Source organism: Cygnus olor, chromosome 10 (genome assembly GCF_009769625.2).
Source record: "Cygnus olor isolate bCygOlo1 chromosome 10, bCygOlo1.pri.v2, whole genome shotgun sequence".
In the NCBI taxonomy this organism is placed as follows: domain Eukaryota; kingdom Metazoa; phylum Chordata; class Aves; order Anseriformes; family Anatidae; genus Cygnus; species Cygnus olor.
Genome location: NC_049178.1, coordinates 2,000,061 through 2,023,562, shown reverse-complemented (window position 1 = coordinate 2,023,562; position 23,502 = coordinate 2,000,061). Strand labels below are relative to the sequence as shown.

Here is a 23,502-nt window from a genome sequence, read left to right as displayed (position 1 = left end):
AAAACTGAGATTTGTGAGATACCCTTGGAGAAATCTTAATGAGACTCTGTAACTTGGCCTCTTCTTTCCCCGGCTTCAAGAGCCTGTACTCTGCTAAATTATTTACAGTCTATGTAAACTAAGAATGAGTGGAACCAGAGTGTTTTGAGAAACAGATGCTGAGGTTGCCCTTTCCTCCTTCTCTACTCCTGGCAGATATATGATGTTCACAGTGAGGCTGTGATCCTGTGCAACTTTACTTCTGGGGTTGAATTTCTGTACTGTTCAGTTTTCTGCCATTCACTCGTGCTGCTTGCCTTCCCTTTCTCTTCTGTAAGCACCATCCTGTAAACTTTTAAAAGGCCCCACCCCACCCTGAGATTAAACACGAGCAGCTGACCACAGCCTCCTTTACTAGAGCTTTGTCATCAAAGCTTTTAGTTCAATTCCTGCCATAATTCTTTCTCCTGCATGTTTACATTCCTTATATTCCCACTTCAAACGCCTCACCGCATGACCCATGCTTTGTGACCATACCTAGGCTATACAAATATCTTAGAGAACATTTTTTGCAGGTTTTCTGTCGCCCTATCGCTGGACCAGCAGGAGTGGTTGGGCAAGCAGGGCTTACACACCCCAGCATACTTCCCTGCTGGATCACCCCAGCCACGAAACATCTTGAGATTTTAAAATAAAGCCTCAGTGCTTCAGTTGGGCAGTACAGGGGGAAATGTGAGGTGGACTGTCTCTTCACCTGATATTTCCCAATCTTGTCTTTGTCTTCTCCTTTCATTATGCTAACATTACAGTCCAAAAAGACAGAGAAAAGAGGGAGAGAAGACCATTTTATTTATTTATTTATTTTGTGCAAATTGGGGCCCAGTGACTTGAGCAATAATTAGGAGATCTACAAAATGTGACAGCTGGTGGTGAGCTCTCATCTATTTCCCTTTGTAACTGAGTACCTTGCACACGTTCCTAAAGCCCTTTTGTTGTTAACATTCTTTTTTGCCAGAGTTTTTTGTATTACACCGTTATTCTAGCTAAACCCCACCCTTCCACTACCTTGCCCTTGTTATGATACCCATTTAGATACACAACGACCAACCACAGTTTCTGTCTCCCCGAGATTGGTCAGCCCCAGCTACCAGGAAAGGTGAAGCTTCAGGGTCATCCAAAGTTTGGTAACATGGGAAAACAAAAGTCAAAGAGGAAAAATCCCGGTGTTGTGCACTCAGACAGGGAAGCTGCAGTTGCCTCAGAAGACCTGTCATCGCTGAGGAAATGCAGGTGAAAAGATGGGGACTCAGCAAAGCAGCATGGAAGTGGGAGGACCTGAGCAGTGAGCAACAGCTGCTATGGAACAGAGATGCCTCCACACCTACTCTGTTGAAAGCAAGTAGGCCTTGTGTCACAACAAATGGGTTTAATCATATGCTGAAGTGCCAAATGATTCCTCCAAATATTTAGCTCTTAAAAAAAATCCAAGAAAATATAGAAGCTTGTGGGTGCAGGGTACTTTACATCAAAGTTGCTGCTGTTAATCCTTACCAGCTGTGATAAGGACAAGCTTTTTTTCCCAGTACACTGTGAGACTTCAAAGTGTGTTGCTAACATTTTTGCTTAATGCTCCTCTCTCAGACGACTGCATCTGCCCTGCTGACAACTAAAGAAATAGTAGCTTAGAAAAATAAGGCTGCCTTAGATTGATGATGATGTCAATTGACTGTGGGTAGGGCTCTTGATCCCATCATTTTTTCCATCCATGCCACTTAAAATTTACTGTTTCAATCACAGTTTTAGCAGTACATGGTGTTCTGTAGTAAACAATCCAATGTTGCAATGTGCCACAAACAGACTTTTATTCCTAGAGTAAATGCAGCATAAGATTATAAGGGACATATCAAGGGTTTAGACAACAACCAAGCTTTAAGACTGATTTCTTAAAGATAGAATGTCATATAAGAATTCTTGCCTTTCCATATATCATCAATGATTCAATACATATTCTTCTGGCTTCTTAAGAACACTATTAACTGTAATTGCTACAGAGTAATGAGATTTAATCATCCATTTCATAATTACACATACTCCCTAGCCCCAGGCCATTTCCAATTGAAGGTAAACATGATGGGACCTGAGACAAGAGCACAGGAAAAAGAGGGTGTGGAGAATGTTAACAAGGAGACAAAGGTAAAAGCAATTGCTTAAAGAGCCAAGCTAATCTGGAAGGATTATCAAAACCAAAAAATAATTCAACTGTGGGAACGAAGAACATGCCAGGAGAGCACAGGGCAGTTATGGCTGAAGGAGCATCTGCGCAGGACCCAGAGGTGGTTGGGGCAGTGAAGCTAAAGCCTAGGAAAAAGCCGAAGCCCCATGTAGGTAGCAGTCAGTAGTGTTTGTCAGTCCCTTTGCATGCTCCTGCTCCGAGGACCTCCTTGCTGCTAATCCAGAAAACCGCTGCAAAGACACTGCGTGAGGCACAGTTATGTGGTTCAGTGCTTTATGCACTTAATGTCCTTCATCCCTGACCTCTCAGTTTCTCACTGTGGCTACATGCACTGCAGCAGTGCTGCTCTTCCCTGTCGTGTCTGAGGAGGACTTCTCCCTGAGAACGAGTTTGCTGGCTCAGTAGATTGATATCTGTGGAAGGGAGCATTAGTAAAATAACACAGTGCTTATACAGAACTTGATCTTTTGGAAAAAAAAACATGAAAAAAGAGGAAAGGAATAAAGAAATAATTAGGGAGAACATGGCAGAAACAGACAAAAAGGACAGACAGGCAAGGCAGAAACAGACAAAAGTGTCTCTTAGGTTTCAGGCAATGACAGTCGCTGGAGAAGCTGAACAAAATATCATCTTCTGCTGGATTTTCATTGAGCGTTTTCATTCCCTGGCCTCACTGTTCACACAGCACTAAGTCTCTGGGCAATTCCTGTGACATAACACAAAAAATTCCACATTGCACTGCAGCATGCCATGGGCAAACATGTGCCTTAAGGGGTTGGTCCCCTTACCGTGCTGCTCAGCTCAAATGGGACCTGAGAGAGCTGGAAGCAGACAGGAAGGCATTCTGAGTGGGACTTTTGCAGGCTCTCCCATCTGTGGGACGTTTCTGCCCGTGTTGCAATAGATGATTTGTACATCGCCCACACAGGGACCAGATAACACTTCCATCTAGTGGACAGTCTGACAGATCTATGGTACTGTGTGCCAAGGTTTGCTCCTCAGGCTGTCTTTGACTTCGTACTGTTTTAGAAAAACCTTAAAATGGTGGTATCAAATTCTTCTGCGTCAGTACGGTAGAGATGAGCTCATCTGGGAGAAAAGCTCTCAGGCGTCTAGCTGGGCGGGTATCCAAGTTGAAAACAGATCGATTTGATCAGATTCCATGCCTTGGAATTTTCCATGCATATTTCATCCAGGAATCCTAGGGTGAGGTTTACGTAGGCCTGATAGGTTTGAATAGGTTTTTATCTTAAACTAGATAGTTTCCAAACCTAATTCCATTTCCACTGAAGCAAATTCAAAGCTTAGATCAACAAGTAGACCCAGGAAAATTAGCGATCTATAGGCTATGTAAAAATGAACTGAGAATCGTTTACACTTCTCTGTATACATAGCTTAATCCCCGGGGAAAGAAGAAAAAGGAGGGCAATAGAAAAACCAAACCAAACCTGTTATATCACTTTGGAAATACCCAAAGGGGAGTTTAGGAGGAAAAAAAAAGCTTCTCCCATCTCTTTTATATAATGACCATAGTAAATCCCAAAGAAAGCCTGTCAGCATCAACACACTTATTGCAGATTGCAAGAACAGGTTGGATGTTTTTCCCCACTTATCAAAGCAATAGTGTTAAATTTTATTCCTCACAGCTAGGTACAATATATATTTTTGAAATCCCTTTCTGTTTCAAGCTTCTATACACAGATTGTCCAACTAAATTAAAAAAAAAACACGCCAAATAAAAAGCCTAACACCACCATGACCATCAACAAAACGAAAAAAAAAAAAACACCCACAAAACTGAAAGCCAAATACCCAATCCCAGCCCCTGAGGGAAACCAAGTACCCAAATCCCAGCCCCTGAGGAGAACAAATGTCTCCACCCTCTGCTTTCCAAGCAGTCTTTCATCAGAGTCAGTCTGGCTGTTGACTCAAGGTGACCTCTATCATCTGCAAGAAAACCTCCTGAACAGCCAGCTGAATGAGCTGATGAATTAGCACAGATGCTCAGATTGCTCAGATGAGTGAGAGGTCTTCAGACTTCGGCTTCACTCCATTTTCAGATACATCTGTAGTGCTCAAAATTCAAGTCAAAAGAGCTGCTACCCCCCCCTTCATTTTGAACACTGCCATTTTAAATGCTGATCTTTCCTTTACAGACCCCAGCAAGTGGGCAAACATGATGCCATAAACAGGAAAACATCCCAAGCAAGTGGAAGGGACCATGTCTGTGGGCCTGAGCTGGTGGCAGGTGACGCAGTGCATAGGGCTGACTCCTACGAGCTAAAATAAAGGTACCATTGTTTGAGACTGGTGGGCTGGTACCATCTAGGGATCAAAAGAAAAACAGGCAAAACCAAGGCAAATAGTGATAGCAAAGGGTTAGTGTGTTCCATGGGGATTTCTGACCCTCATTTCTTTAGTATATATAAAGATTGGCCTGCAAGTTACTGCAGGCTTAAGCACAGTGTTTAGGAGCATCTTATTCTGCCTTTGAAACGTGCCAAGAAATTCCAAGAGGGCAACTCGGGATTATATTGTCCCTAGGCTGGCTGGAGTACCTCGCTGGGTGATTCGAGCATGCTTACCCCAGTATCGATACCAACAGGAGAAATAGGAACTGCATATATTTAGCACATCTCTGAAAGAAAGATTCTTTCTCTCAAAATCTTAAGTTGATTATTACAATTTGAAAGCTATTTATAAAAGCAAAAATCAGGAACTAGACATTTTAAAGCATGGTCCTAACAGCTCCCACATCCTCTCGCGGCACAGCAGCTCCCAGGCCCTGCGTGTGCAGGATCAGAGCAGTCTGGTGCAGACAGCCCACGCAAGTAAGGAGCATCAGCTCAGCAGCAATCCTCCCTCCAGAGGCTTCAGGAGGACTAGAAGATAATGAAATAGAGGCAGCAATAAAGCAAAGCATATTTCAGGTTTCTGCATAGGCCTAAAAAAAGGGGAAGATTTTAGGTATTGATTGCAACCATGACTTTTTGCTTACTCTGGAGGGAATGTGTAATTTGGCCGGCATGGACGAGCTTTCAAAATCCAGGCCAGAATTAACTATGCTTGAATGATTTGTAGGAATAAATGACACGAAGATAGCTCTCCCTCCTCTAAATACATTCACTCTAAACAGTAAGTAGCTTGGAGAGACACAAATTATGCTTCTCTTTTATAATCTGTGGAGGCAAACAACACTTCCTACTCCAATGACCAGCCATGGAAGGGAGACTGATGACTCGGTTTTGCAGACCTGGAACAGGGTAGGTATTGCCGAAGAGCTGCTAGAGGAATTGCCTAGGAGAGAAAAGCTTAACAAGAGGGCCTGGAGGAGCTGGCATCAGGCAAAAATCTTAACGCCTTCCTGGCAGAGATGCATGGGGGTGTTCACCCTCCTCCTACGAGAGCAGTGGGAGGGACAGTGACATCCTACCACGCTCTTAAAACTCTGGCCAGAGGCAGCTAAACCTTAATGTCCAAAATGAGGGAGGATTAAGATCTTGCTCTTTGCTCTAGCTCCTCTCTTAACATCTCCCCTCTCCACAGGGCTGAAAATAAGATGTGAAGCACCAATGTTGTCACCCTGGGTGCCACAGCCAGAAGGATTTGGTAATTCTCAACACTCATCGCAGATGTGAGAGGTAAGACTTGAGTCACCCCCTGCTTGAGAAGAAAAAATAAATTAATATTTAGTCACAGAAGCTCATTGCTGCTCCGAGTGAGACAGAACAGCTCTCAGGAATCCTGGAAAGGCACAACATGCAAATGCCCAACAGCTGAAGGACATTCTGAGAAGCAACATTTTGCAAGAGAAGGTACTACAGCTGACACACCTACCTTGCATTACAGCTTCCAAGGAAGCACTGTATACAGCAATTTGGAATGCATATACAACCCTGGGAGCAGCACGTTTTTTAACAGCTAACACATTTCCTTCAGCTGTATGAGGTGTCATTTGACATTTATATTCCACAGGGATCTTTTCTGCAGTTATTCGGAAGTAACTGATAGGTTACAAGCTGCTGTGCCTCTTGGAAAGCACACAGCTTGACTGAGAAGTACCAAGGTCTTCTGTACAGTTAGGTGGGAGAGAGGAAACAGCAAACCTGTAGCTATTGCAGAGGTGTTGCCATTATGGGGTTAATTAGGCTTTAACAACTGAGGCACAGCACGCATTTTTCTGAGGATTAATGACCATCTGGAAGAAACTGATGGCCTAGGAAACCCTGATCAGTGTTTAAGGCTTGTCCTTTCTCAAGGTCATTAGCACAGCTACAGGGTAGGGCTGGACCAGAGGCCAAATGCCAGCCCAAAGCGCTCCCTTACACCCCATAGAAGTTTGCACCTGGCTTTGGGGGTTTCCAGCTACCTGCTGATACACTGATACTGGTGAGAAGGTTTCAGGAGCATTCAGAAACTTGTCTGAATGATGGGTAAAAGCTTCACAGATCCGGTAGGATTTAATCTGTTCAGTTTATAATATCCCTCAGTTAATTTGTTTTGCAAGCAGAGGTTCTCTTCCTCTGAAGCTCACAAGCAGGTACTGCACTAGCGTTAGTCCCCAGACACGCCAAAACCACAGCGGCTGAGAGTTGTGCCTGCCGTACCCAACAGCATGAAGTGTCCTACAAAAAAGGTGGGAAATGAAGAATAACCCACCCAAATCGGAGATATTTTCTTGCCTATTCCCTTGGTATGAAATGGGAAGGTTTATATCATCGATATTTTTATACCGATGTGAGAGCACACACAGTCTCATTATCCAGAGGTGTGATCATTTTATGCCTTACAAAACTGTTAGATTATCTTTTAGCCTGTTGCTTCCCAAGACAGGTGATACATTTTGGCTCTGTGTGGTTTTAAATACACTTGACAAGTAAAAAACATTTTCTTCCTGTTTGTTTACCTTGCCTCCAATTCTGAATAAAGAAAAACAAAATTCCTCCACCTATTTTCCTAAGTTAGTATTATTTCTTGCTCTCTCACACACGTGTTTCTAAACACACCTATGAATTGTTTTGTCACTCCATCTCCAGCGGTCTTCATTTGGCAGAAGGAAATAAAAGTTTTCATGGGGCTACATAGGCTAAGGCCCAGATCTTTTCCCATGTGCCTGCTCATGTGGAAACTCCTCACGTGTACACACCATTATTGTCCTTGCAACCTGCACTAAGAAGCATTCACCAGATGGAAGTCATCTGCCAGTGAGTGCCCAGTTAACGTGGCTGTTTATCTCTTCCTTTCTTCTCTAACCTAGAACTAATTTCAGTTTTATGTTTTTTTGTATCTACATCCTCAGCTCATGGTCAACTATTGTCAGAGGACCTCTGCTTCAGCATGCAGACGTGGTACAAAGCTGCTGATGCTTTCCCTCTGGTCCTGAGCTCCTCTGCTTCATTAGGATCTCCTAAATAAGTTCTGGAGGTGCTTATAGGGGCAGATGAGTTTTCCCAGCTGCCCTTCCTGTCCTGCTGGAGATTAGGCCTCTTTTTCCCCTTTCTGTAATAGAATTAGCTGGAATTAATATACTCTGGCTTTTCAGCTGCCTCATTTCATTGCCTGCTGTATTAACCGAGACACTGAATTAGTTCATCCCAGCAGGACTCTCCAGAGAGAACCTGAAATTGCTATTTACTAAACTACTTTACGTCCCTCAGTTACTTCCAGTAAGGCAATTTTCCAAGTTCTTTTGAAAATCAGAATAAGTGGTTTTATCCCTTTGCCCTTTATCCTCTATTTTGTCATTCAGAGTTTTATTTCAGAAGCGTTTCACCCTGCCTTCCCCCCAGTCAGAGACATTATTGGGCACTGCAGCTCTGTACTGCACCGGGGAGTCCTGCAGAAGCAGACCATCTGCAAAAGCCATTAACCAAGCCAGCTGTTGGCCAAGGCCAGCTAGGAAGGTTTGATTCAGAATGGCCCACTTCTTTCCCTCCTGCCCTCCGAGAGCGTGGGAAAGATCCTATGACTTCACAGTGCTTCATTTAAAGAACTTTTCAAGTCAAAGCAGTTGCAAAACAGGCTGAGAATAACGCTGGATTTTCCCATGAAAATTCTGTGGATGAGGTTTGTCTTTCTGCCAGATCAGACTAACACGAACTGGCCCCTCTTACCCCAACAAGAGCACCTCGCCCGCAGAGAGCTGCAGGAACAGGCCCAAAGATGATGTTATCTGCAGTCTGCAGCTGGCGCAAGGAGCCAGTTACCAAGAGGGCTGTCAGCAGCTAAACCCTACAAGCTCCTGTCTCCTAGCCCCTGACAAAACCTGCATGTGCAAGTTGAACAAATCCATTTTCCCTATCAGCGAAGAAAGCATGGCTGAGCAATGTGAATAGTAAAAAGGCTCCCCAAAATTTTTACGCTTGCTTTGCTCAAATTAAGAGCAGCTGGGTAATGTCACGTTTTTGGAGTCCATTTCTGCCTGGTCAGTTGCAGGAGGCATTTGACACAGCAAATTGCTGATAATTGATCACATTGAAAGCAATCCCCCTAAAACCAAACCAGATTTTTTCCCTGGCAGGGTTGGTCAATGGGGTTCAAGTAGCTCTGGACTTGAGCACAGTGCGTATTTATCCATTAATTTGCCTTCAGCCTCCAGTTACAGACAAGCCTAGCCTTAAGCCCCTGCAGTGCGTTCACCTAGCATCCTGCCCATTGCCGTTTGCTCCAGCTCTTCTTTTGCTCACCAGCATTTGCCCAGGCATTGAAAAATTGTTTTATGACTACTTAGCAAAAACACATTGCTTCAAACATTTAAAACCCAGGAGCTTAAAGTATATCCCAGCTACCAACAATATTGTCTTCTGCAAAATACATCCCTGTGTCCAATAAGGGGGGGACCAGCGTTTCTCACTCTGGAACATTCATTGGCAGGTACCACGTGGCAGCAGGGAAATCCCAGAAATGTCTCTCTACAAAATGACATTGCATCCTTCCCCAGTAACCTTTCCCCTTTAACTTTCTTCTGTTCAACCCTCTCTGCTGCTGGTCCACTCCTGCTCAGTCTCTGCCACCTCTGTCAGTGCAGCTCTGGCATGGGTGGCAGTGGGTGAGCGAAGCCGGGGCTCACCAGTGCTCGCTGCACCAGCTGCTGATTTCCAGCCACGGAACCGCTCTGAGCAGCATGAGAACAAGCCTACGAGCAGCCCTCCCAGGACAGCTGTCCCAGACATGAACTGCTGATCCATAACTCTCCGGTAAACGCAATGAACAGGAAAGACAACAACAAAAATCTACTCTCAAATCGCCAAGACATAAATTAAAATGATATTGCTGCTTTTCTATTGCCAGCTCTCTAGGGAAGAGTTATTTCCATAGTAAAACAGGTCCATTTGAAACAGTGATGCGTATCTTCCCCTCCTAATTGCTCCAGTTCCCCAGGAAATCCCCTGGTCCATGCTCTTAAGAGTTTTTGTTATCAGATAATCTGGGTGTTTGGCATATGTCCATGGGGCCACTTAAGTATTCTCCTTTGAGGTGTAGTGTATGTCCTAAAACCCTTAAAGGCTTAACCAAAACCCTTTGTTCTTATGCTCTGTTTCTCTGAGAGTCTGCTGAACACAAACAGCATTATTGTGTTCTCAATTGTAGATTTGTTAATCCAAATAAATTATTGTCAATAACCCAAGTGCCGTATCTCCATACCCTGTAAACAGCAAGCCACAGTCTTAGGCGAGTGCCACGAACATTTTAGAGTCTTTGAGTACTGTGTTTAACTCAACAAAATACAGGAACACAAGGGGGAAGAGAGATACAGGAAAAAGAGTGAAAGATAAAACTGGAGACAGAAGCATGGTGGGTGGGATCTTCAGAAGCTTGAGGTAACCATGGGGCAAATCACGTCTTATAGGACAGTCAATCCCATCACCTCTTTGGGAATGGGGAGATGCTGCCCCGTCCACTCCTTCCTCATGGTGCCCTTACCACTCATCAGGCTCTTTTCTGAATAGCCAAGGCCCAAGGCTGCTAAATGGCCGGAAGCCTAACCCAGTGCTTGCACAGTTGGCTTTCTGACCCAGCCCCGGGAGCGCTGGGTCACAAGAATAGCAGAGCAGCAGGACATCGACCTTTGGAGGTCTGATGTGATGCCTAACCTTGCCCTTGTGGGGGCCTTTGAGGGGAGCAGTACTACTTCAAGTTGTACTGCACCCTGCTTTGTGGGCTTTTGTCCGTAACAGAATCAGGGAGCTGCCTTGGGCTATAAATCATTGAAAAAGAAGGGAAAGAGGGTAACTAACCTGTGTCAGTCACCTGGTCCGATTCACAGGGTGAGCCCGGGGTGCTGCAGCAGCCCAAGCAAGGGGGCAGAACAGGGACAGGAGCAAACAGCAGGTCTTGGGGACAGGACCCCATTGCTGTCAAAGGAAACAGAGCACAATTATCTTTCTATTCTTATCGCCTTCACAGGCCTATTTAGCTGTATACTGTTTAATATAATTTTGATTATACACACATGGAAACCATTACTTTCGATCCTAAATTATTTAAAGCTTTTCTCATTTTTATTTTGATTGTTTACTAAAGGACCTTGGAAATAAAAGAAGGAAGGAGGAGAAACAGGAAAAAGCAATACAAATAACCAAAACATTCCCCCATTCCTCCTTCTGGGGAGACAGCCTGGCCCCAGTGAAATACACATCAAAAATTCCCATTGTTTCAAATGGATGCTTTTTCAGCATTAGTCTTTATAGGCTGGACCAAATTCTAAGTTTTCAAGTAGGCACAGAAAATTGCAGCAAATTCTGACTTCATTGATGTTGTTTTAAAAACACAAGCTAACATATCTAGCACATTTTTTGATTCTGGCAGAAAAAAAAAAGAAAAGATGTTATACCTTATCTTGTCTACTATGTCAAGGTCTTGGTCATACCTGTCAGCCAGAGGGCCCTATTTGTCTGTAACATCCTAAATTGCACTGACACTCTGTTTAGGGCAGTAAAATTAATTTGTGATAAATACAATTGCTCCAAGTGAAACAAACAAACAAACAAAAACCCACCACCCTAATACTCTAGAGTTTACTTATTTATTTCTTTACTTTGAGCACATTCAATTAATAGTGAAAGTGTTGTTACTGTGTTATTGCTTTAGTATTATTGCAACAGAAATAAGAATAGTAAATAACTTCTTTTTTCCCATTCAATTCTTTCTATTTGTGCCCCAAGCATCTAATCATAGGTGCAGCCAACAAAACACACAGCAACTTGCATATGCTCCTATGGCTGACTAGAGTAAATAGCAGAAGGACTGCGCTAATACTAAATAGCCCAGCACTCATTACAGAGCATACATACTGTTATGTAGGGGCACAGAATTAAGCAGTTCAAGCCCTGTGTCTAGCTTGTGTTCAGTTAGGTATTCAGAAAGTTTGTAAGATGTAACTGAGGTCTTTCTAAGCAGGTATGTTCAAGATGGTAATTGCAGATGACCCATCGTTATTAACTCAAGCCCTTAACCACCGATTGAGCTAACATGATCAGCCACAACAGCTTGAATATAAATGACATAAAACACTCCTTTTCTAGGAGATGCAAAGCCAAGCACTGAAGTTGCTGTTCTTTTGCAAGGTTATTTGCAAGTTTTACAGTGTCTGTGACTCACAAAGTGGAAGAGCACTTTATAACGCCCATGTGCCCTTTGACAAGCTTAGTTTGTGGCTGTTGTGTTGTTCTAATTAAATTTTGTCAAGGTTAGTAATCTAGGAACTGTGGTCAAAAATAATCAGTAATTTAACTACATCCCACAAAAGATACTGTCATTATCATGTCACATGTGACTTTATCTAGCTGGATATAGGTTCTGTTCAGAAGCACGCATACATAAACACTGATTGCCAAGTAATTACCATTTTATGAATAAAAAAAATACTATTAAACTTGCTGGTTTTATATCAAGGGTTTGATATTTTAAGTGAGAAAATCTTATCTACAACAAGTAAGCAAGGAAGCATCCAGCAGATATGCCCAACGTTACCTATCTGACAAAATCACAGTTTCAGCAGAATTGGCTAGTGCCTACCCAACAGCACTCGTTAACTATGGCCCTTCATCCATTTCTCACATAATGCACTTTACTCTTTACCATTGTGCATCCTGGAGCTTTCTCCTGAAGCATAAGAAGTGAGGAATAAGCCATTCCTCTGCTGCAGATCTCCACTGCAGGAGCTGCACTGCATTTGCCTGACTGTATGCTTTTAACTCTTGCATACGCTGATTTTGATTTCTGCTCTTTGTATGAAATTGCAGTGGCAGTGCAGAACCCAACCCTAGCCCCAGGAGTGTGTCACTTAAATCCTCTTAAAGCCCATGTTTCTCCTGATTCAGTTCAAATTTGATCAATTTGACTTTTTCCAGCCCTAAAATGCAGTGGTGTACAAAAATAAAATAAAACAAAATAAAACCACTGAAATTCACAGACATTTAAAAAAAAAGTAGAACAAGGGACAGATTATTTGGGCCCCTATTTCAGTCACACTGATTTGCATTATACTAATTGGGGAAAAAAAAAAAATCTGTTGAAGCAAAAATAGCTTTCTACAGCCCCTATATCATCCAGTTTTTAATAAATTATCTCAGATATTTGCATAAGGACACACAGCTGTGTGCAGCACTTGGAAGCACCAGCAGTCCCAGGCTTTTTTGTGTGCTCTTCACTAGCACCAGTGAAATCAGTGATTTGCCTGAGGTTAGGTTACAGCCTTGTTGCTGTTCTGTTTCTGTCTCTTTGCTAAGTGCACAAATGAGTTAGTGACCTCTACACCTAAAAAGTGTCATTGATTACCAACAACTCAAACTATAGAGAGTCTGTGTCTTAAAGATAAATTAGGGATTAAGCCCTAAGGAGTATAATACACTGCAGCAATAGGTTACAGTAAATATGTACACTGATACTTTCAAAATTGCAAAGCCAGATGATAACCAGACCACCTTACTAAGTCATGATGTCCGTATTAAATCAAGTTGTACCGGTCCCCTTTTGTGAGCTGGTGAACCCAAACTCAGGAAGCATTTTAAAAAAGTTGAAACCCTGAGTGTCAGTCACTTCCCAGCTCTAACACACTCATCTCAGCAGAATGTTTTATTGAACACTAGATGATGGACAAGCCACTGCATGCAGATGAATGGATCCCTGTGTACAAGTACTCCCTGCGTGTAGCACATGTGGGAATAGAAATGTTGTTTTTGCAGTGTTACATTGTTTAGAAGGAAGGAATGTGGTATTGAGATATGCTTACAGTGATAAGAAAGCTCAGCAGGTGACCTCGTAAATGCAGACAACCAGACTCCTTAGAGCAACCAGGTAAAAATCACTATGTTAAGTCAAGCCAGATAAGGGGAGAAAACATTACCACCTCAAAAACAGGCCGGCAACTGAAGGCCAGGCATTGTCTGTGAAGCATCAGATAGATTGTGAACCTGGATTACCCACTCCAGTGGGGAAACAGGGGAGGGTCCTGTCATCAAAAAGTATATAAACTGTGTTTTGGAACTAGTAGGTGCGCTCTCCTGCTTGTGGGGCGCCCGCCATTGCAATCGCGAATAAATTACTACTTCACTGAGATCCTCGCCTGAGCCTAAGTTATTGGCTACGGAGTGTTTCTCACACACATGCTAGAGGGAATTTTCTTATAGACTGAGAAAGGATGTTCCCCGGAGCTGCTTTAATTTTTGTGCTTTGTGTACATGGTTGATACTGGCACAGCACTGAGGAAAAGTGGGAGAAAAAAGGAAAAAAAGGACAAAAAAAAAAGGATAATCAGAAAGCACACTTGGTTTTCTCAAATAATAAGAAAGCTCACTGTGATTTTCACTGTGATTTACCGTGGCATAGACACATCCAGGCAGCAGGACCCCCAAGCTGACTTGCCAGACAGGACACAAACGCTGGGCTTTGCAGGCTGGGAGGCAGATGACCTGGTCTGGCGACTCTTCTGCTCCCTTGCAGTGCCTACCAACTCTAACAACTGCTGGCAGCAGACCATGACAGCCAAAAAATAAAAGTAACTAATGAGACAAAGCTTTGATACCTGATCTGAGCGTATAACACATAATGAAACACAGACAATAGAAAAAAATATTTAAGGGCTGTAATACTGTTGTTGTTTTACTCTGATGCACTAGGGACCCACAAAGTTAGAAAGTGGCTCAAAGAAGCCTTAGTAAATCACAATTTAATTTGTATCTACACTTCTCACTTATCTACAAAGTAAGAGCCCAGCAAAGATATTCCCTGTAACAGATTCTTATCAAAGGATTGTATTTCTTGCTGAAGAACTCCCAAGAGAGGAAAAATTGCCCAAGAAAGGAATGCTTTACCAGGTCTTCCTTTTCAGTACATGCAAGCTACACAGGACTTCCAATCAAGCCTTGATTAACGCAGCACATCATCCCACTTCCTACTTAAGCAGGCAAAAAGATAAGAGGCTTGTTTTTATTTTTAGTCAGTGACTCATGCTTACCTTGCATATATTTAGAAATAGAGAAGGAGAAAAAATGGCTCAGATGTCTTTCTGGGGATTTAAAACCAGAAATAAGTTACATTCAATCATCTTACCAATTCATACTTGATCTTACTCTGCTTTAGTTTTCCTGAAATGGGTCCTGAACTGCATCTCAAATGCCCCAAGAGCATCCGTGTCCTTTCCTTTCTGTCTTTTGATTTGACATGTTAATTTCTCAGGAAATAACCCAAATCCTAGAGCAATGCACTGCAGCTCCTTTACTGCACTGCATTTGTTCACTGGGACTTGTGCTGCTTCTCTACTGCCCTAGGGCTTGGTGTGTGCTGGAGGCAAGGCTCCAATTTCTGCAACGTCCCAGTAAATCCACATCAGGGAACAAGATACAGTCAGCTGAGAGCAGAATTAGACTCCTAAAATTTTCCAGTGGATATAACAGAACAGCAGGCATTTTACCACTGCAAGACTGTCTCATTTCTGGGTGAAATTAGCACCATCTGCTCTGTCTTCATAGCATTGTTCCTTAAAAGCTCCTGCCTTGTTGCAGAATCATTGCAAACACCAGGGCAAAGAGAGTAGGGGCAAACATCCACTGGGTTTTTCAACACAGCGTTGGACAGTTCTCCTCTCAGCAGGGCTGTCCCTGCAGTTGAAGAAAACCTCAGGAAACTTTTACGTGGAAATCCACCACCTTGACACTGGTGATACACCCCAGGACACCGGTACCCCCAGGTAGGAGTTAGGACCTTTTCGAAGATGGAAATGCTGCAAAGTGAAAAGAGGGCCTTGCCTTCAGAGTGCTGCAGCAAGGCTCTCTGAAACTTTGGGGTACTTTGTAAGGAACCTATGCTGTGAGTAGAAGCCTCTATCTTCATCATTGTTAAACCAACAGCCCTTACTAGCACCCTGACTTTCTCTGTGTCTATTTAAATTAAAAATGCATCTGGGCCCTTCAGGGGTTCAGACAAGCTTCAGTGCTTACCTGATACTTGGAACAGATAGAAAAACCTCACCAAGGGATGTAAATGATCACAAAAGTTGATCTGACTTAAAGTACCTCTCCTCTAGCTTCACGCCATGAGCCTCAAATTCCATTCCTACTGTGTGATCCATACATACTGCAAAGATACTACTGTCTCTGTCCACAAGCACCTAAAAGGATTTTGCTCCAGGAGTTTTTTCTGTCAGGAACTATTAAATACAGAACCGCCTCTAGCTCAAGAAATTGGTTCTGTAGATCTCAAGGGCCCAGGAAAGCATACATGGGAATCATCACACGCTCACCTTGCTCCAGGATCTCATCCTAGGCTATATCTGCAGACATGGGACCCTAGGTTAGACTTTTGGTCTGATCCAGCAGGGCTCTAGCCTTTTTCTCCCCACGTTTGTCACGGACTCATTGCGAGTGCCCTACCTCCAGGCATCTGAGCTCCATGCCTGCAGGGCTAGCATGACCATGGGCAGACTCCTCCACAAGGCAGTGCTCTTGCCCTAAGACAGGCATATGAAACAGTCGTAAGGTTTGCACCCTAGAAGGGCCTCACTGAGCACAAAGGAGGGGTGAAACAACCATGCTGAATGTAGGTACCTGCCTCGGGAGCGTCTAACATCAGATTACATGAATCCTGGGCACTATATAATCATCTCTTGGTCTCTATTCCTCTACGATATGAATATCTAATCCCCACTGTGATGCTCACATTAATTTGAGAAAAATTGAGATTGCAAATTAAAGGAAATAAAGAAAGGCATGCAGTGCAAGCGCTCTTCAGGGCTCAAACACACCAACAGCCTCCACTGCTTCATTATGCACATGGAACAGCACTTCTGTAATTATGGGATGTCCCTGAGACTACGGCTGCCAAATCTGGCCTGATACATTTCCCCCCTTGAAAAGTAGAAAGAGAGCATTATGAGAACAGGTGGTTTGTCAGCAGCAAGCCTCAAAATCCAGTCTCAGCTGATGCACAGTGAGGCAGCTGGCTACTGCCTCGCCGCCTGGCAGTGCACTGGAGCATGTTTCAGGTTTACTGAGCTCCCTTCTTTTGTTTGTTGTAGCTGAGCTTTAGCATCTATTAATATAAATATGAAAAGATTTTTAAATATTCCAAACCAGAGCATGCCAGACATTACATAACCAACCCAGAAGTGCTGCATCAGTACCAGCTCTATATTTAGTGATGACTGCAGGAACTGGATTGGAATAACTCAGCTCTCCTCTCTCCAGCCTACATTATTAGCATCCATCCTGCAGCATATTAGCATCTGATCGATCAGCTAGGAGAAGCTCTTAAGGTGTGGATCATTAAGTCTCAGTGCCCATGCCTCTGGGGGAATGAAGATTACATACTGGATGTCTTTGAGTGTCATGCATGCCTTTGAACATTATTTAATTTGTCCACCATCAGGGAAAAGAAAGAAGTGAAACAGTCCATGAATCTGCTTCACTACAGCAGTTACTCTTCTCCTGTATGACCACAAAGCAAGTACTACCACGGCTCCTGATTCAGAGCCCTAACCAAACCCCAAGCACAAAGCCACAGGTTGTCTTTGTTTTTTAGATAGAGGTCTGGAAAAGAAATGGCTCATTTTGCCAGCAACAGAACCAGGTCCATTTTCCTTCCTTCCCAGAGCAGTCTGAGTTTACATTTCAGACATGTTTCAACTATAAGAGAAACAGAAACTCAAACATAATAGCAACTGCCTTGGTCAGCCAGGGTTTGTAGCCTGGAGGGCTGTGCTTTTGGAGGGGCAGTGATGCTAATGTTAGTGTTGTCACTTTCCTGTCTCTGGGCTTTAGGAGAGGCTACCGTTTAAGGTGCTGAACTTCTGTGCAAGAAACAACACATTTCTACAGAAAGTCTAAGCTGCAAAATGACATTTTTGCTTTGCTGGTCATTAATCTGAAACGGGCTTTCAGTTCTGCTTTATTACCACCACATACAAAAAAAAGCCAGAGCTTCTAATTTTATAACACGGCAACAAAAAAAACGCAGCTTGGCTGGCAAAGGCTTGTTCCAGCGTGCTACAGCCTCAGTCCCTGTGGCAGGCTGGGCATCAGCAGAGACGAGGAAAATGGAGAAACATCCCTGGGGAGAGATAAGGAGAGTAGGGTGTGAGCAAGGCTGCTGGCAAGGGCCTCCTGCACACCGTCCCCACGGACAGGGACAACGCCACACGATGGCAGCCTTTCTGCACAAATGCTTCAGCACAAAACACCGCCTAGGGGCACAGAGCAGCCAGCGACAATACCTGCTGCAAAGAGGTTTGGCAGGGCTGGAGTCTTCTTCCCCTAAGCTCTGACCACACAATATGGTGGATGTCAAAATGTTGATCACTACTAGCCAGAAAAAAAAAAAATCTTTCTTGGAAGTTAAAGAAACTTGGAGCACTTAGCCTCTGCCAAACTGGGAGCTGTATTTGCAAGACATAGCCACCTTCAGAGCTGCACAAAATATTAGAGAGCTTGTTTGTATACCTGTGACACACATCTGCAACACTCACCGTGATGTAACTGGACTGCTGGTGGCTCAATAGCTGCTTGCACAGCTCTGGACCAGCTGTAGCAAGATGTGGTGCTCATTCAGTTCAAGGTCTGTAAGCACCCAGCTTGCCAGCAAAGGTACGGGACAGCTTTTTAATATCTCCATGACACCTGGCAAGAAGAGTAAGAATTGTGAGACTCGAGAATCTACACAGTAGTCCGTTATTACCAATGATGATATCGCCAATAATGAGAGTCAATAAAATAGAGGAAGCAAACATTCTTCTGGAATCTGTCAATAGGCTCTGGAATACGCACAGATTTCATCTGCATCTTCAGCCTCTATCACCAATACCTTAGTAGCAATTAGAAATTGGAAATTTTTGATGTAAATGATGAAATTTTACTATTAAGAAATAACTAGTGCACACTGATCCACTTTCAACAACACATATTAGAAAGCTTGTAATGAGTTTGAAGGAAACATGATTTTGACTAGACATAGAAGTTTAAGGAAATAGAATGAGGAAAAAAAAGTCACAGAGGTCAGCACAGTGCCCTCCTTGGCTCTCACTATGATTGAGATGCCGAAGGTATTGTACCAAACAAGAAACTCCTGTTTCTAGATCACCATTAAATAAAACTACGCCTAATCCTTAAATTTCAAGAGGCTTTAACAGAAGTTTTACTTCCGTTTGAGATGTTTGTTAGTACAATGAATTATTAATCGTGGTAAATAATTTTGTAGAAGGGTACAGAATAAGAAAAACTTCCTAAAAGTCTCAGCAAGGTACAATGTGATCCAGTCTCCCATGATTCTGTGAAAACTTTCATGGCTGAACTTCAGACCTCCTGTCAGCCCAGGCAAAGTAGGACAGGTGCTTTCTCACATCCACCTCCCAGCATCAGAGCATGTTATTAGATCAGTGATAGTCTGGAGGATTAGGGGAGCGGGTTGTACTTATTACTTGTTGCTTTTCTTTTCTCTCTGCCTCTCAAAGGTGTTCACAGTTTAAAAACAGAAAGGTATTCGTAGATCAGCTGTACCCTGCAAAATGCAGCTGATATTGAAACATAGTGCTCCCTCAATTACTAGTACTCTGCTGTCCCACAATTGTTTAAGCAGACTTGAAATAAAGAAAATAAGTAGCATCTGTGCAAATAGGAGGGGCTAATTTAACCAACCCTTTGAAAGTCAGGCTAGAGCAAGAGGTATCATGGGAATCTCTTAATTCCTTAATCCATCAGAAATGCGATGACTAAATAAGTAATTACTACTCTGAATATATATCATCACTGGGCCCCTCCTGCACTGACTTAAGAGAATATTTCTACATTTCTCTTGCAATGTGTCTGTGTGACAGATCTGTGTGCAAGCTGTACCCAATTAGTGTTAAGCTTAAGAGCTCCTCAGCATGTGTCTTGTGTCTACAAACGCCTCCTGGAAGCAATTTTCCCAGTGAACAAAGAGCAAATCACCTTTTCTCCTAACACTCTCAAAGGATATTTCCCAAGTATGGGCAACATAAACACATGTAACGCACAACAAAGAATTAATTAGGTAATATTATCTCAGTGCTTTGAAGGTGCAGCATATTATCTGCTTTAAGTGCTAAACATTACGTGTAATTAAATATGTCAGGGTAGGTGAGACAGGGTAGGTGAGACAAGGCACTTGAACGATGTGGAAAACTAATGACACAGCCTGTCTCTATCTCAGCAGGCTCTGGAAAAAAGGGATTTTCTTTTATTTAGAAGACCTGGTCCCAAAGTCTCCCCAGATATTGAATCCTGCTCCCATGTGTATCAATAGAAAAATTCTCATCAGCTTGGTTGAAAGGAGGTTTAGATTGTAAACACCATGAAGTAGCAGCATTTTGCACGCATTACCCTCTGCTTCAGCTAAGAGAAGTCTCATCTGGCTTCCCTCAGAAAGGAGGAGATGAGCACCCTTCCTACGCAGGAGGCACGAGTCAGGGCACGACAGCAGCGCTGCACCCACCTGGAGACACGCAGCTCACACCAAGCCCCGTGCCTCTGAACGTTCCAGCCAGCAGCTGATTGCTTTGCTTGCACATGTGGGAGAAGCATTTCAGAAAGCCTTAGATTAAATCCATAGGGTTGTTAATCTCTTGCATGCTCCATTTGCAATCGGAGACTAAACCTGGTGAATAAGCAAACATGATAGAAGAAATCATTATGATACAGCCAGGTTAAACACACACACACACAAATCTTGTTCCCGAATCACATGCAATTAGCTCTTTTTCCATTAAAGTTACAATTTCACCAAAGTTTTGAATATATTTCACATGTATGACATAAACACAGCTAGTTTTAATACTTTGGTAATTGTGTTTGAAAGCCTAAGTGTCAGCAGGTGTTTTGTTTGAATACATTTAACCGAACCTGGAAACCTTTCACTTTGCAGTCCCAGTCTTTGATTTTCTCCTGCTAATTGTATCTTCTGAGAATTATGCTTAACATGAAATTTGTGATAAGTATAAAGAATCCATCACATGTTTCAATTTTAAAATGAATTCTTTTTCATTTTTAAAACAAGTTCTGCTCAGTTTAACCTTTCTCTCACATTTCTAACACGGATTTCAGTCTTCTCCTGACCAAAGAGGATTGCTCCCTAGAGACTGTGACACAGGTAACAGCTATATCACTACTATCTTACATGATGTAACACATGAACAAACAGCACAAGCAGCACATCCTATTTCCTCAACACTACAGCTAACCTTATGAGCTAAGGCTTGCTTGACTAGTTTTCTCATAAAAATCTGACAGCATAGCCAGTGGCTGTGTTAGGAGCCCAACATGCCTTCCAAAGGCAGCTGGGGCTGCCTACAGCCACTTGGCTCAGACTTCCCTAAGCTCTGCCCTCTAACCTTCCTCTCCCTTCAACATCACAGGCTCTGGAATCCAAAATCATAAAAAAAAAAAAAACTCTCAAAATTTATCTGCATTCCAGTCTCTCCAGAAACATCAATATGTGAAAAGGAGAGCAGAGGGTACATAACCTGCTCTGCACACCCCTTCCTCTGGCACCAGTTGCATCAGGGTGAAACTGTTAGCTTAATTTGACAAATGACTTAACATAACCACACCTTGCATAATCAATACACACACTACTTTATGGGAATGTCCCTAGAAGACTCCCATTATTACCAGCAATCACAGAATCATCTAGGTTGGTTTGTCACCCAATGGATGCACAGTTTCAAGTGACCAAACATAGTCAAAAGCAATACCTTCTGAGAAAAAGAAGTTCTTTACAACAGGGCAGTAACAAGAATGCTGCTGAAAGGAAGTCAAACCCAGAAACATATTTTAATCCAGAAACCAAAATAGGAGATTACCTCTGTGCAGGCACAGAAGTAGCTCAGAATGAATAGGAGCTGGAGTATTTCCTTAGGTGAGAATTTTAAGGGCCAAAGACAAGAGACTAGCCTAAGAAAGGCATAATAATTAGTTAATTATTTACCCAGGGACAGCTGCAGTGGGAAAAACCAAGGTGAAAATGCCTGAGTGTAGCTGGTATATGCTCAGTGCTAAACCTCTGAGCTGGGCTCTCTTTGCTGTCATGCACAGAAAGGGTCTCCCCTCTTTCCTGCTGTCTTGTTCCCTTCTGCTGAGGGCTGACTGGGTCGTCTTTCATCTGCTAGTGAAGGAGGAGCTCCCACAAACAGAATACAACACTTGGATGACTTAAGTTTAATGCTGTGCTAAAAATGTTATATGCATCAAAGGTAAACATGAAGGCTTTGAGGAGAACATCGATTAGGTGTACTGCAGGTACAGCAGAAGAAAAAAAGCCAAACAGAAGGGTGCTTTGTTTCCAGTTATTCTAAAAGAGGCAGGACAGACTACAAGGAAATGGTTTGCGTCTCTTCCTCCTGCTCAAAGACAGGACGTTAAACCCATAATCAATGTGAATTGGTATTCTGAGTGACTGGGTAACAGCCTATGCAGAGCTAGAGAGCCACAGCTGAGGTACTGCATGGCTGGTCAGTGAGGATGAGCAAGCAGTGGCAGGGAAATTGCCTGTGGAGGATGCCAGAACCTGAAAGATGACTGTCCATCCTGATCTCTGTTGTTTGCTATTATCAGAACTCAAGAGCCCGCTAACAGAGTTACTGATAGCAAAACATATTGCTGGAAAAGGGCAAAGAGAAACTCCCTGCTTTACCTGAGCATAATCAGAGACTGGAAGCTGGATCCAGCTTGGGCTGCTCCCTGTTGCTTTCTAAGACCAAGCAAACAATGCACAGTGAATGACACTTAACCTTACAGCAAATGGAGGATTTGCACCCACTCACTTAAACTACACGCCTTGCTATAAAATCACACGTAATTTAATAAAAATCTAACTCCAGCTATGAAACCCAGAGAACTTTTGTACCTGGCAAAGATTCTGGCACAAATCCAGTGTACCATGCGTGAAGAGACCTGGACACCCATTTGTCATAGTGAAAATGAATGCTAAGCTGGGGAGAAAATAGGAGTATTTTCTTTGCCTCAGCTGACTGAGGTGTTTGGATTCCTGTCAGTTATGTTGCAAATTAACCTGGTGAAGGTTACTGGGGAATTGATCACAGCTGCGGGCAGGCAGGGTGACCAGTCTGGGAGTAAATGTCCCCAGAACAGTTCCTCACTCCCCAGACTGGCTTCTGGCAATCTCATTAGTACAGTCTGCTGCGCCTCATTTGTATCCCAGGCACTTGCAAACACAGCAAGCTAAATAGCTGTGCTTGTGCTGTTTTCTAGCTTATTACTTGGGCAGGGCAGCGTGGTCCCTCATCCCAGAAGCGTGGCTTTGCCTCTTACCTATGCACAAGCCTTCAGTGACTTAAGATGCAGAGCAGAAAGCAAAGCAAGCTTTGCTCGTGGCAAAGGCTGTCCTACTTTGGTGAGCACACCCGTACCCCAGCGGCATCCCCGCTCTGCTTGCTGGAGGCAGGGGTCGGGGACCCCTTTCCCTTCCCCACCAGCCTCCCAGCTCCTCAGCACAGGACATGGCGGCCCTGGGATGCAGGAGTAAGGGCAGGGGCTGTGCCTGGGCCCGCCGCCGTGCTGACATGGCCCTGTTCCCGAAGAGCACACGGGACAAAGCCCACCCGCCTCGCTGCTCCCCTCACGACCGTTCCCCCGCGCCTCGAAGCGGCACGCCCTTCCCTCCACACAGCCACCGCGGGACGCGGGGCCTTTCCCTCACAGCGTGGCCGCCGTCCCCCTCGGGGCGCCCCAGAACGGCTGTTTGGGGGTCTCCTGCCCGGCCAGACCCTCCCAGATCCCCCGGAGCTGCCCCCGGGGGCGCCCTCCCCGCGGCCCCGTCCCTCG

General features: G+C 43.7%; 1 long non-coding RNA gene across 5 annotated transcripts; it reads right to left on the bottom strand.

Annotated features, from left to right (window-relative positions):
• Positions 1–488: 488 nt before the first annotated feature.
• On the bottom strand, positions 489–23,494 carry LOC121075653. 5 transcript variants are annotated; one of them, XR_005823081.1, is made up of 7 exons: positions 23,378–23,494; positions 22,352–22,408; positions 20,156–20,317; positions 18,174–18,324; positions 10,450–10,566; positions 3,001–3,413; positions 491–2,918 (listed from the first exon to the last, which is right to left on the bottom strand). It is a non-coding gene; the product is annotated as an uncharacterized LOC121075653 (long non-coding RNA). The 5 variants fall into 5 exon arrangements; XR_005823082.1 differs by having other exon boundaries at positions 489–3,413; positions 20,044–20,317; XR_005823080.1 differs by having other exon boundaries at positions 491–3,413.
• Between the last annotated feature and the right edge of the window lie 8 nt (positions 23,495–23,502).